This window comes from Physella acuta, unplaced genomic scaffold (genome assembly GCF_028476545.2).
Source record: "Physella acuta isolate Inbredline_101_S28 unplaced genomic scaffold, ASM2847654v3 ptg000041l, whole genome shotgun sequence".
NCBI classification, from domain to species: Eukaryota; Metazoa; Mollusca; class Gastropoda; family Physidae; genus Physella; species Physella acuta.
This window is the reverse complement of record NW_026731561.1, coordinates 215,001-225,166: the sequence shown is the minus strand read 5'-3', so window position 1 is coordinate 225,166 and position 10,166 is coordinate 215,001. Positions and strand designations below refer to the sequence as shown.

The 10,166-nt window shown below is 41.8% G+C and overlaps 1 protein-coding gene across 1 annotated transcript in view; it reads left to right on the top strand.

Annotated features, from left to right (window-relative positions):
- Positions 1 to 5,588: 5,588 nt before the first annotated feature.
- LOC131944168 (myosin-VIIa) overlaps positions 5,589 to 10,166 on the top strand; it is a 25,073-nt gene continuing 20,495 nt past the window's right edge. The window contains exon 1 of the mRNA XM_059304691.1: positions 5,589 to 5,747. The gene's annotated coding sequence lies outside the window, so the exon portion shown is untranslated. The remainder of the gene's footprint in view (positions 5,748 to 10,166) is intronic.

The following is a 10,166-nucleotide window of genomic DNA, read 5'->3' as shown; positions in this document are numbered from 1 at the left end:
ATATCTATTCAAGCGCAAGTTTGCTGATTACGTTGTACGTCACGATGTTCATTGAACGTCATATACCATGGTCTAACAAGTGGCAGGCCCACCCAGAGTTATGGGTCCTGGCCCACCCAGAGTTTTGGGTCCTGGTCCCACCCAGAGTTATAGGTCCTGGTCCCACCCAGAGTTATAGGTCCTGGTCCCACCCAGAGTTATAGGTCCTGGTCCCACCCAGAGTTATAGGTCCTGGTCCCACCCAGAGTTATAGGTCCTGGTCCCACCCAGAGTTATAGGTCCTGGTCCCACCCAGAGTTATAGGTCCTGGTCCCACCAAGAGTTATAGGTCCTGGTCCCACCCAGAGTTATGGGTCCTGGTCCCACCCAGAGTTATGGGTCCTGGCCCACCCAGAGTTATGGGTCCTGGTCCCACCCAGAGTTATAGGTCCTGGTCCCACCCAGAGTTATGGGTCCTGGTCCCACCCAGAGTTATGGGTCCTGGCCCACCCAGAGTTATGGGTCCTGGTCCCACCCAGAGTTATGGGTCCTGGTCCCACCCAGAGTTGCGGGCCCTACTCTTGCACCTAACCACTTGTGTTCTACTTTATCTTCACTGGGTCTGACGTTGAACAGCTTCGTATTCCCACATGAGTGTGAACACATTGCGTCGTGTAAGATGTAAACAAACACCAATCTAGTCAAAGTTTTATGATGACAGCGACCTTACAATGCCTGAATCTAGTCAAAGTTTTATGATGACAGCGACCTTACAATGCCTGAATCTAGTCAAAGTTTTATGATGACAGCGACCTTACAATGCCTGAATCTAGTCAAATTTTTATGATGACAGTGACCTTACAATGCCTGAATCTAGTCAAAGTTTTATGATGACAGTGACCTTACAATGCCTGAATCTAGTCAAAGTTTTATGATGACAGTGACCTTACAATGCCTGAATCTAGTCAAAGTTTTATGATGACAGTGACCTTACAATGCCTGAATCTAGTCAAAGTTTTATGATGACAGTGACCTTACAATGCCTGAATCTAGTCAAAGTTTTATGATGACAGCGACCTTACAATGCCTGAATCTAGTCAAAGTTTTATGATGACAGTGACTTTACAATGCCTGAATCTAGTCAAAGTTTTATGATGACAGTGACCTTACAATGCCTGAATCTAGTCAAAGTTTTATGATGACTGTGACCTTACAATGCCTGAATCTAGTCAAAGTTTTATGATGACAGTGACCTTACAATGCCTGAATCTAGTCAAAGTTTTATGATGACAGTGACCTTACAATGCCTGAATCTAGTCAAAGTTTTATGATGACAGTGACCTTACAATGCCTGAATCTAGTCAAAGTTTTATGATGACAGCGACCTTACAATGCCTGAATCTAGTCAAAGTTTTATGATGACAGTGACCTTACAATGCCTGAATCTAGTCAAAGTTTTATGATGACAGCGACCTTACAATGCCTGAATCTAGTCAAAGTTTTATGATGACAGCGACCTTACAATGCCTGAATCTAGTCAAAGTTTTATGATGACTGTGACCTTACAATGCCTGAATCTAGTCAAAGTTTTATGATGACAGTGACCTTACAATGCCTGAATCTAGTCAAAGTTTTATGATGACAGTGACCTTACAATGCCTGAATCTAGTCAAAGTTTTATGATGACAGCGACCTTACAATGCCTGAATCTAGTCAAAGTTTTATGATGACAGTGACCTTACAATGCCTGAATCTAGTCAAAGTTTTATGATGACAGCGACCTTACAATGCCTGAATCTAGTCAAAGTTTTATGATGACAGTGAACTTACAATGCCTGAATCTAGTCAAAGTTTTATGATGACTGTGACCTTACAATGCCTGAATCTAGTCAAAGTTTTATGATGACAGTGACCTTACAATGCCTGAATCTAGTCAAAGTTTTATGATGACAGTGACCTTACAATGCCTGAATCTAGTCAAAGTTTTATGATGACTGTGACCTTACAATGCCTGAATCTAGTCAAAGTTTTATGATGACAGTGACCTTACAATGCCTGAATCTAGTCAAAGTTTTATGATGACAGTGACCTTACAATGCCTGAATCTAGTCAAAGTTTTATGATGACTGTGACCTTACAATGCCTGAATCTAGTCAAAGTTTTATGATGACAGTGACCTTACAATGCCTGAATCTAGTCAAAGTTTTATGATGACAGTGACCTTACAATGCCTGAATCTAGTCAAAGTTTTATGATGACAGTGACCTTACAATGCCTGAATCTAGTCAAAGTTTTATGATGACAGTGACCTACAATGCCTGAATCTAGTCAAAGTTTTATGATGACAGCGACCTTACAATGCCTGACTGGTTTGCGCATTGTTATTTGAAAAATGTGGCCTGTTTCTTCGGGACGACAATAGTTCGTGTAATTATTTCAATGCGTTATTGTGTGTCATTGTGTGTTATGTGTTACGTGTGTTTTAAATGTGTTCATCCCATGGCGTGTTATGTGTGTAGGCGTGTATGTGTTTTTCCCCATAGCGTGTCAAAAGGTTACTGATAACACCAGGTGAACAATGAGATTAAATCAGAAAACAGGCAAAAGTTTTCTTCAGCCCAAACAAGAAAACAGGCAAAAGTTTTCTTTAGCCCAAACAAGAAAACAGGCAAAAGTTTTCTTTAGCCCAAACAAGAAAACAGGCAAAAGTTTTCTTTAGCCCAAACAAGAAAACAGGCAAATTTATTTAGCCCTTCCTTTGTGTAGCGTTTCTCTACATCCTGTGCCCAATGAAGATCTAGCTGGTAAATCAGGGGTTAAACGTCATACAGCTGTTTGTGATCATTCTACATTATGCAACTTCTGTCACGATTGTACATCATACATCTGTCATCTGTCACGATTGACATCTTTTCCCCTCTTGCCTGAGGCTAAAACACACACACACACACACACACACACACACAGACACACACACACACACACACACACACACACACGTATACATACACAAACACACGTACATACACATCCTCACACACCTTCATTAAATTTACGGTAAAAATTTGTGATAGATGTGGTCAGGACCTGAGATAGATGTGGTCAGGACCTGAGATAGATGTGGTCAGGACCTGGGATAGATGTGGTCAGGACATTGGGATAGATGTGGTCAGGACATTGGGATAGATGTGGTCAGGACATTAGGATAGATGTGGTCAGGACCTGGGATAGATGTGGTCAGGACCTGGGATAGATGTGGTCTTAACTTGGGATAGATGTGGTCAGGACCTGGGATAGATGTGGTCTTAACTTGGGATAGATGTGGTCAGGACCTGGGATAGATGTGGTCAGGACCTGGGATAGATGTGGTCAGGACATTGGGATAGATGTGGTCAGGACATTAGGATAGATGTGGTCAGGACCTGGGATAGATGTGGTCAGGACCTGGGATAGATGTGGTCTTAACTTGGGATAGATGTGGTCAGGACCTGGGATAGATGTGGTCAGGACCTGGGATAGATGTGGTCAGGACCTGGGATAGATGTGGTCTTAACTTGGGATAGATGTGGTCAGGACCTGGGATAGATGTGGTCAGGACCTGGGATAGATGTGGTCAGGACCTGGGATAGATGTGGTCAGGACCTGGGATAGATGTGGTCAGGGCCTGGGATAGATGTGGTCAGGACATTGGGATAGATGTGGTCAGGACCTGGGATAGATGTGGTTAGGACATTGGGATAGATGTGGTCAGGACATGAGATAAATGTGGTCAGGACATTGGGATAGATGTGGTCAGGAACTGGGATGGATGTGGTCAGGACCTGGGATAGATGTGGTCAGAACCTAGGATAGATGTGGTCTTAAGTTGGGATAGATGTGGTCAGGACCAGGGATAGATGTGGTCAGGGCCTGGGATAGATGTGGTCAGGACATTGGGATAGATGTGGTCAGGACTTGGGATAGATGTGGTTAGGACATTGGGATAGATGTGGTCAGGACCTGGGATAGATGTGGTCAGAACCTAGGATAGATGTGGTCTTAAGTTGGGATAGATGTGGTCAGGACCTGGGATAGATGTGGTCAGGACCTGGGATAGATGTGGTCAGGACATTAGGATAGATGTGGTCAGGACCTGGGATAGATGTGGTCAGGACCTGGGATAGATGGGGTCTTAAGTTGGGATAGATGTGGTCAGGACATTAGGATAGATGTGGTCAGGACCTGGGATAGATGTGGTCAGGACCTGGGATAGATGTGGTCAGGACCTGGGATAGATGTGGTCTTAAGTTGGGATAGATGTGGTCAGGACATTAGGATAGATGTGGTCAGGACCTGGGATAGATGTGGTCAGGACATGGGATAGATGTGGTCAGGACATTAGGATAGACGTGGTCAGGACATTAGGATAGATGTGGTCAGGACCTGGGATAGATGTGGTCAGGACCTGGGTTAGATGTTGTCAGGACCTGGGATAGATGTGGTCAGGACCTGGGATAGATGTGGCCAGGACCTGGGATAGATGTGGTCAGGACCTGGGATAGATGTGGTCAGGACCTGGGATAGATGTGGTCAGGACCTGGGATAGATGTGGTCAGGACCTGGGATAGATGTGGTCAGGACCTGGGATAGATGTGGTCTGGACCTGGGATAGATGTGGTCAGGACCTGGGATAGATGTGGTCAGGACCTGGGATAGATGTGGTCAGGACCTGGGATAGATGTGGTCAGGACCTGGGATAGATGTGTTCAGGACCTGGGATAGATGTGGTCTGGACCTGGGATAGATGTGGTCAGGACCTGGGATAGATGTGGTCAGGACCTGGGATAGATGTGGTCAGAACCTGGGATAGATGTGGTCAGGACCTGGGATAGATGTGGTCTTAACTTGGGATAGATGTGGTCAGGACCAGGGATAGATGTGGTCAGGACCTGGGATAGATGTGGTCAGAACATTAGGATAGATGTGGTCAGGACCTGGGATAGATGTGGTTAGGACATTGGGATAGATGTGGTCAGGACCAGGGATAGATGTGGTCAGGAACTGGGATAGATGTGGTCAGGACCTGGGATAGATGTGGTCAGGACCTGGGATAGATGTGGTCAGGGCATTAGGATAGATGTGGTCAGGACCTGGGATAGATGTGGTCAGGACCTGGGATAGATGTGGTCAGGGCATTAGGATAGATGTGGTCAAGACATTGGGTTATATGTGGTCAAGACATTGGGATAGATGAGATTGGGATAGATGTGGTCTTAATTTGGGATATATAGATAGATAGATGTAGTGTGGACAAGGAACATCTTGTTCTATTACAATGTGGTTCCTTGTATTCCTACGCTACGAGTCTAGTCCATGGCTATGGAACGGTTCTGCTACATGGATCACGTGACCAGTCTGTGTGTGTCTCAAGCAGCGCCACATACCGTCACAAGCAGGCCTAGGATTTGGGTCACTGGCGCACTACAAAGTTGTCTCAACCGAAAAAAACCTCTATTCAGGAAATATTTCAATAGTTTCGCATTTTTAGGCCCCCTTAAAATTACCCAACACATTCCCGCGACCATCAGTAAAGATATCGACACACCCACAATTACATTTATTAATAGGAATCTCTTTGAGGGCGGGGCGTCATTTTTGACATGTGACGTCACTGGCCTGTAACAGAACGGATTAAGGGAAGTAAGCAAGATCAGACGGGGACATTTATTGCTTAAATTTTTAGACGGGCTTGTAGCGTGTTTGGCTGGTTATTCCTGCTACAACTGGAGGTTAGGTTGTTTAATTTTTAGACCTGGTTGAGGTATAGGCGATTGTTTTTTTAAGTTTGTTTCGTGGTTGTAAAACTCTACGTGTGTGATCAACCATCGATTTTATTGATAGGTAAGGTCAAACTGGTGGCTATTGAATGAGCTATTTCTTAAGGTTTATTTTGTAATTACACGTGGAACTATGGCTTCAGATGGCTGATGATGTGTACGTTCGTAGATTGTTGTCTCATGCTAATGAGTTGTTGTGTTAAAATCTGTTTATGACTGATTAATTATAAGCAGACGTTGCAACAACATCTCTATGTCTCGAGGTTGTATCAACACCTCCATGTGTAAAGGTTGTATCAACACCTCCATGTGTAGAGGTTGTATCAACACCTCCATAGAGGTTGTATCAACACCTCCATGTGTAAAGGTTGTATCAACACCTCCATGTGTAGAGGTTGTATCAACACCTCCATAGAGGTTGTATCAACACCTCCATGTCTAGAGGTTGTATCAACACCTCCATAGAGGTTGTATCAACACCTCCATAGAGGTTGTATCAACACCTCCATGTCTAAAGGTTGTATCAACACATCCATAGAGGTTGTATCAACACCTCCATGTCTAGAGGTTGTATCAACACCTCCATATCTAGAGGTTGTATCAACACCTCCATGTCTAGAGGTTGTATCAACACCTCCATGTCTAGAGGTTGTATCAACACCTCCATGTCTAGAGGTTGTATCAACACCTCCATGTCTAGAGGTTGTATCAACACCTCCATGTCTAGAGGTTGTATCAACACCTCCATGTCTAGAGGTTGTATCAACACCTCCATGTCTAAAGGTTGTATCAACACCTCCATGTGTAGAGGTTGTATCAACACCTCCATAGAGGTTGTATCAACACCTCCATGTCTAGAGGTTGTATCAACACCTCCATAGAGTTTGTATCAACACCTCCATAGAGGTTGTATCAACACCTCCATAGAGGTTGAATCAAGACCTCCATGTCTAGAGGTTGTATCAACACCTTCATGTCTAAAGGTTGTATCAACACCTCCATGTCTAGAGGTTGTATCAACACCTCCATGTCTAGAGGTTGTATCAACACCTCCATGTCTAAAGGTTGTATCAACACCTCCATGTCTAGAGGTTGTATCAACACCTCCATAGAGGTTGAATCAAGACCTCCATGTCTAGAGGTTGTATCAACACCTTCATGTCTAAAGGTTGTATCAACACCTCCATGTCTAGAGGTTGTATCAACACCTCCATGTCTAGAGGTTGTATCAACACCTCCATGTCTAAAGGTTGTATCAACACCTCCATAGAGGTTGTATCAACACCTCCATGTCTAGAGGTTGTATCAACACCTCCATGTCTAGAGGTTGAATCAAGACCTCCATATCTAGTGGTTGTATCAACACCTCCATGTCTAGAGGTTGTATCAACACCTTCATGTCTAAAGGTTGTATCAACACCTCCATAGAGGTTGTATCAACACCTCCATGTCTAGAGGTTGAATCAAGACCTCCATGTCTAGAGGTTGTATCAACACCTTCATGTCTAAAGGTTGTATCAACACCTCCATGTCTAGAGGTTGTATCAACACCTCATGTCTAGAGGTTGTATCAACACCTCCATATCTAGTGGTTGTATCAACACCTCCATGTCTAGAGGTTGAATCAAGACCTCCATGTCTAGAGGTTGTATCAACACCTTCATGTCTAAAGGTTGTATCAACACCTCCATGTCTAGAGGTTGTATCAACACCTCCATGTCTAGAGGTTGTATCAACACCTCCATAGAGGTTGTATCAACACCTCCATAGAGTTTGTATCAACACACCATGTGTAGAGGTTGTATCAACACCTCCATATCTAGAGGTTGTGCTATCTAGTCAAGTGGTCCCAGTAGGTGTGTGTCTACATTGTTATCGTTGGTTATTGATCTCCTGCTCTCTTCCATTGATCTCTGAAGTGATTGATTTCCGTTTTAATTGTACAGTTTTTATGACATTTGTAGAATGTCAAGTATAATAACAACACAGTATTTATTTTGAAATTAGAATGAGAATGAGTATCAAGGTGTAAAACAGCTTTGGCCTCAATGTTATCGTCAGCTCATTATGGGGGTCTATCATAAATGACATAAATGGGGGGGGGGGAGGATTTTTGTCACAATTTGGTATTTATAAAGTAGACTTTCCACATTTAGTATTTTACATTCAACATTATTTCTGTCACTTGAAATAAAAGTGCTCATTACACCCAAATATTGACCTGGTTCAGGTAATGCTTCGGTTCATTCGTTTTTAACAACGGTTTTATTTTCTGAGAAATATTTCATTCTTCTTAAAATAATTTAATTTAGAAAAATATTTTTGAGCTGTTTTCAGCCGGCTTATCAATCGGCCGACATCTTAATCTCACAACCTAATCGATACCGAAAAGTCTAACGGAAATCGATCTGTATTCAGCTATACAGTGTGGGGTAGGTGTAGTGTGTGTTGGGGGGGGGGGGGACGTTATTGTAACGTGTACAATATAGACACCAAACCACAGCTCTAGCTAGATGTGCTGCCGCATCGATTTTGGGGTGGGGGGGGGCTCAATATTATTTCAAAAATAACTCTTGTATGTTGCACTCGAATGATATATAATTTTAGGGGGGCGAACGATGCTGATTAATTAAGGCGGTGCACATAAAGTCACTAAAGGTTTTCTATAACTGCGCATGGAAAAATTAGCCCAATAGACTGGAGCTGAGACTTGTTTTGTTTTTTCTGACAAGAATGGATGGGCTCAGTGAGAGATGACACGGAGCTGTTAGACTGGGTTGTCTCTCCTCATTTAGACTGGTCTCGGTTGTCTATCCTCGTCATTCATGTTTACATTAGAATATAAAATATGGCTAAAGAATTATTGGTAGCTGTTGGAGGGGCGGAGGGGGGGGGGGAGTAGAAGTAGATGTTGTAAAGCAAAAATAACTCCACACAGATATGGACTGTTGATATGTTAATTGTGTTAATGTTGTTTATTATTGTGAAGGGTGTTTATTATTGTGAAGGGTGTTTATTATTGTGAAGGGTGTTTATTATTGTGAATGGTGTTTATTATTGTTATATCTGAGATTCAAAACTTGGCATCGTTTATTTAGTTGAACACTTCAAACCTTTCTGACATTTGATGTGACAGTTTTTGTCATGTTCTTCACCTTCTGTCTAAGTTAATTCATTCAAATTTTAAACTTTCTGTTTTAGGAAAGTGAGAGTTGTCCCCCTTGACAAGAGACCATCTGATCATGATGGCTAATTGTAGACGTTGTAACAGATAGAGGGATGTAGAGAGTCACAGATGGGATCTGCTCACAGTTTGTCTGCCCATGGATGACACAGTTTCTGCTTTCTTTAACTCTTACATATCTGGATAAACCTTTTTGGCAATTTGATTGTAAATAAAATAATATAAATAAAAAACTATTGCAAAACTGGACATTTGGATACAATTTTGAAAAATTGGATGAATCTTTGCGGATTTCTTGAAACGATTGAATACATGGATAAGATTGGCACGTGTGGATAAGATAAGCACATGTGGATAAATATTTCAATAGCTGTATAAAGAACCCGCTGTTGTGTTGTGTGACACTTCTAAAGAATCCAGCAGTTTAAAAAAAAACATACAGCTGGTTGTGGGCTTTAAAACATCTTTACATAGTATGTGTGTAGGCCTATATGGTAGCGCATGCGCACTTATATATATATATATATATATATATATATATATATAATGTATGCATATAAATAAGACTGTATATACACGCCTATATCTGTGTTTATTAGAGTGTGTGGGTGTTTTGATATATCTGGTGTTATGTATGGCAAGTTTGATGTTTTATTGTACCAACCAGGCTTATAACATCGGTATGTACGCTTACACCTATCTCGTGTGTATTAGCTGAGGCTCGGCTATCCCGACACGCAACTCCTTGCTATAGAACAGGTAAAAAACTCCCGGCTATAGTACAGGTAAACAAAACAACTCATGCGGAACGTTTCAGTTGGTGCAAAAAAGTTTTTCAACTGTTTATTTAAATTGCTATTTTATTATTATTTCGCCGATATTAATAAGTCTGTAGAGGTTTTAATATTTTATGATGTCGAGCAGTTTAAAAAAAATGTTTTGGTTAAAGTGACAGAGCAGATGAATTGTGTGAAAATATTTGGTTGAAATTTATTTTACACGATTTAGACACGACGTCTGTTCCTGTATAATCCACCCACGATATATATATATATATATATATATATATATATATATATATATATATATATATATATATATATATATATATATATATATTTACTTGCATATATATACTACGGCTAAGGTCTTAAGTGTGGCCGGTGCGGTTTGCCAATGTCCGAATT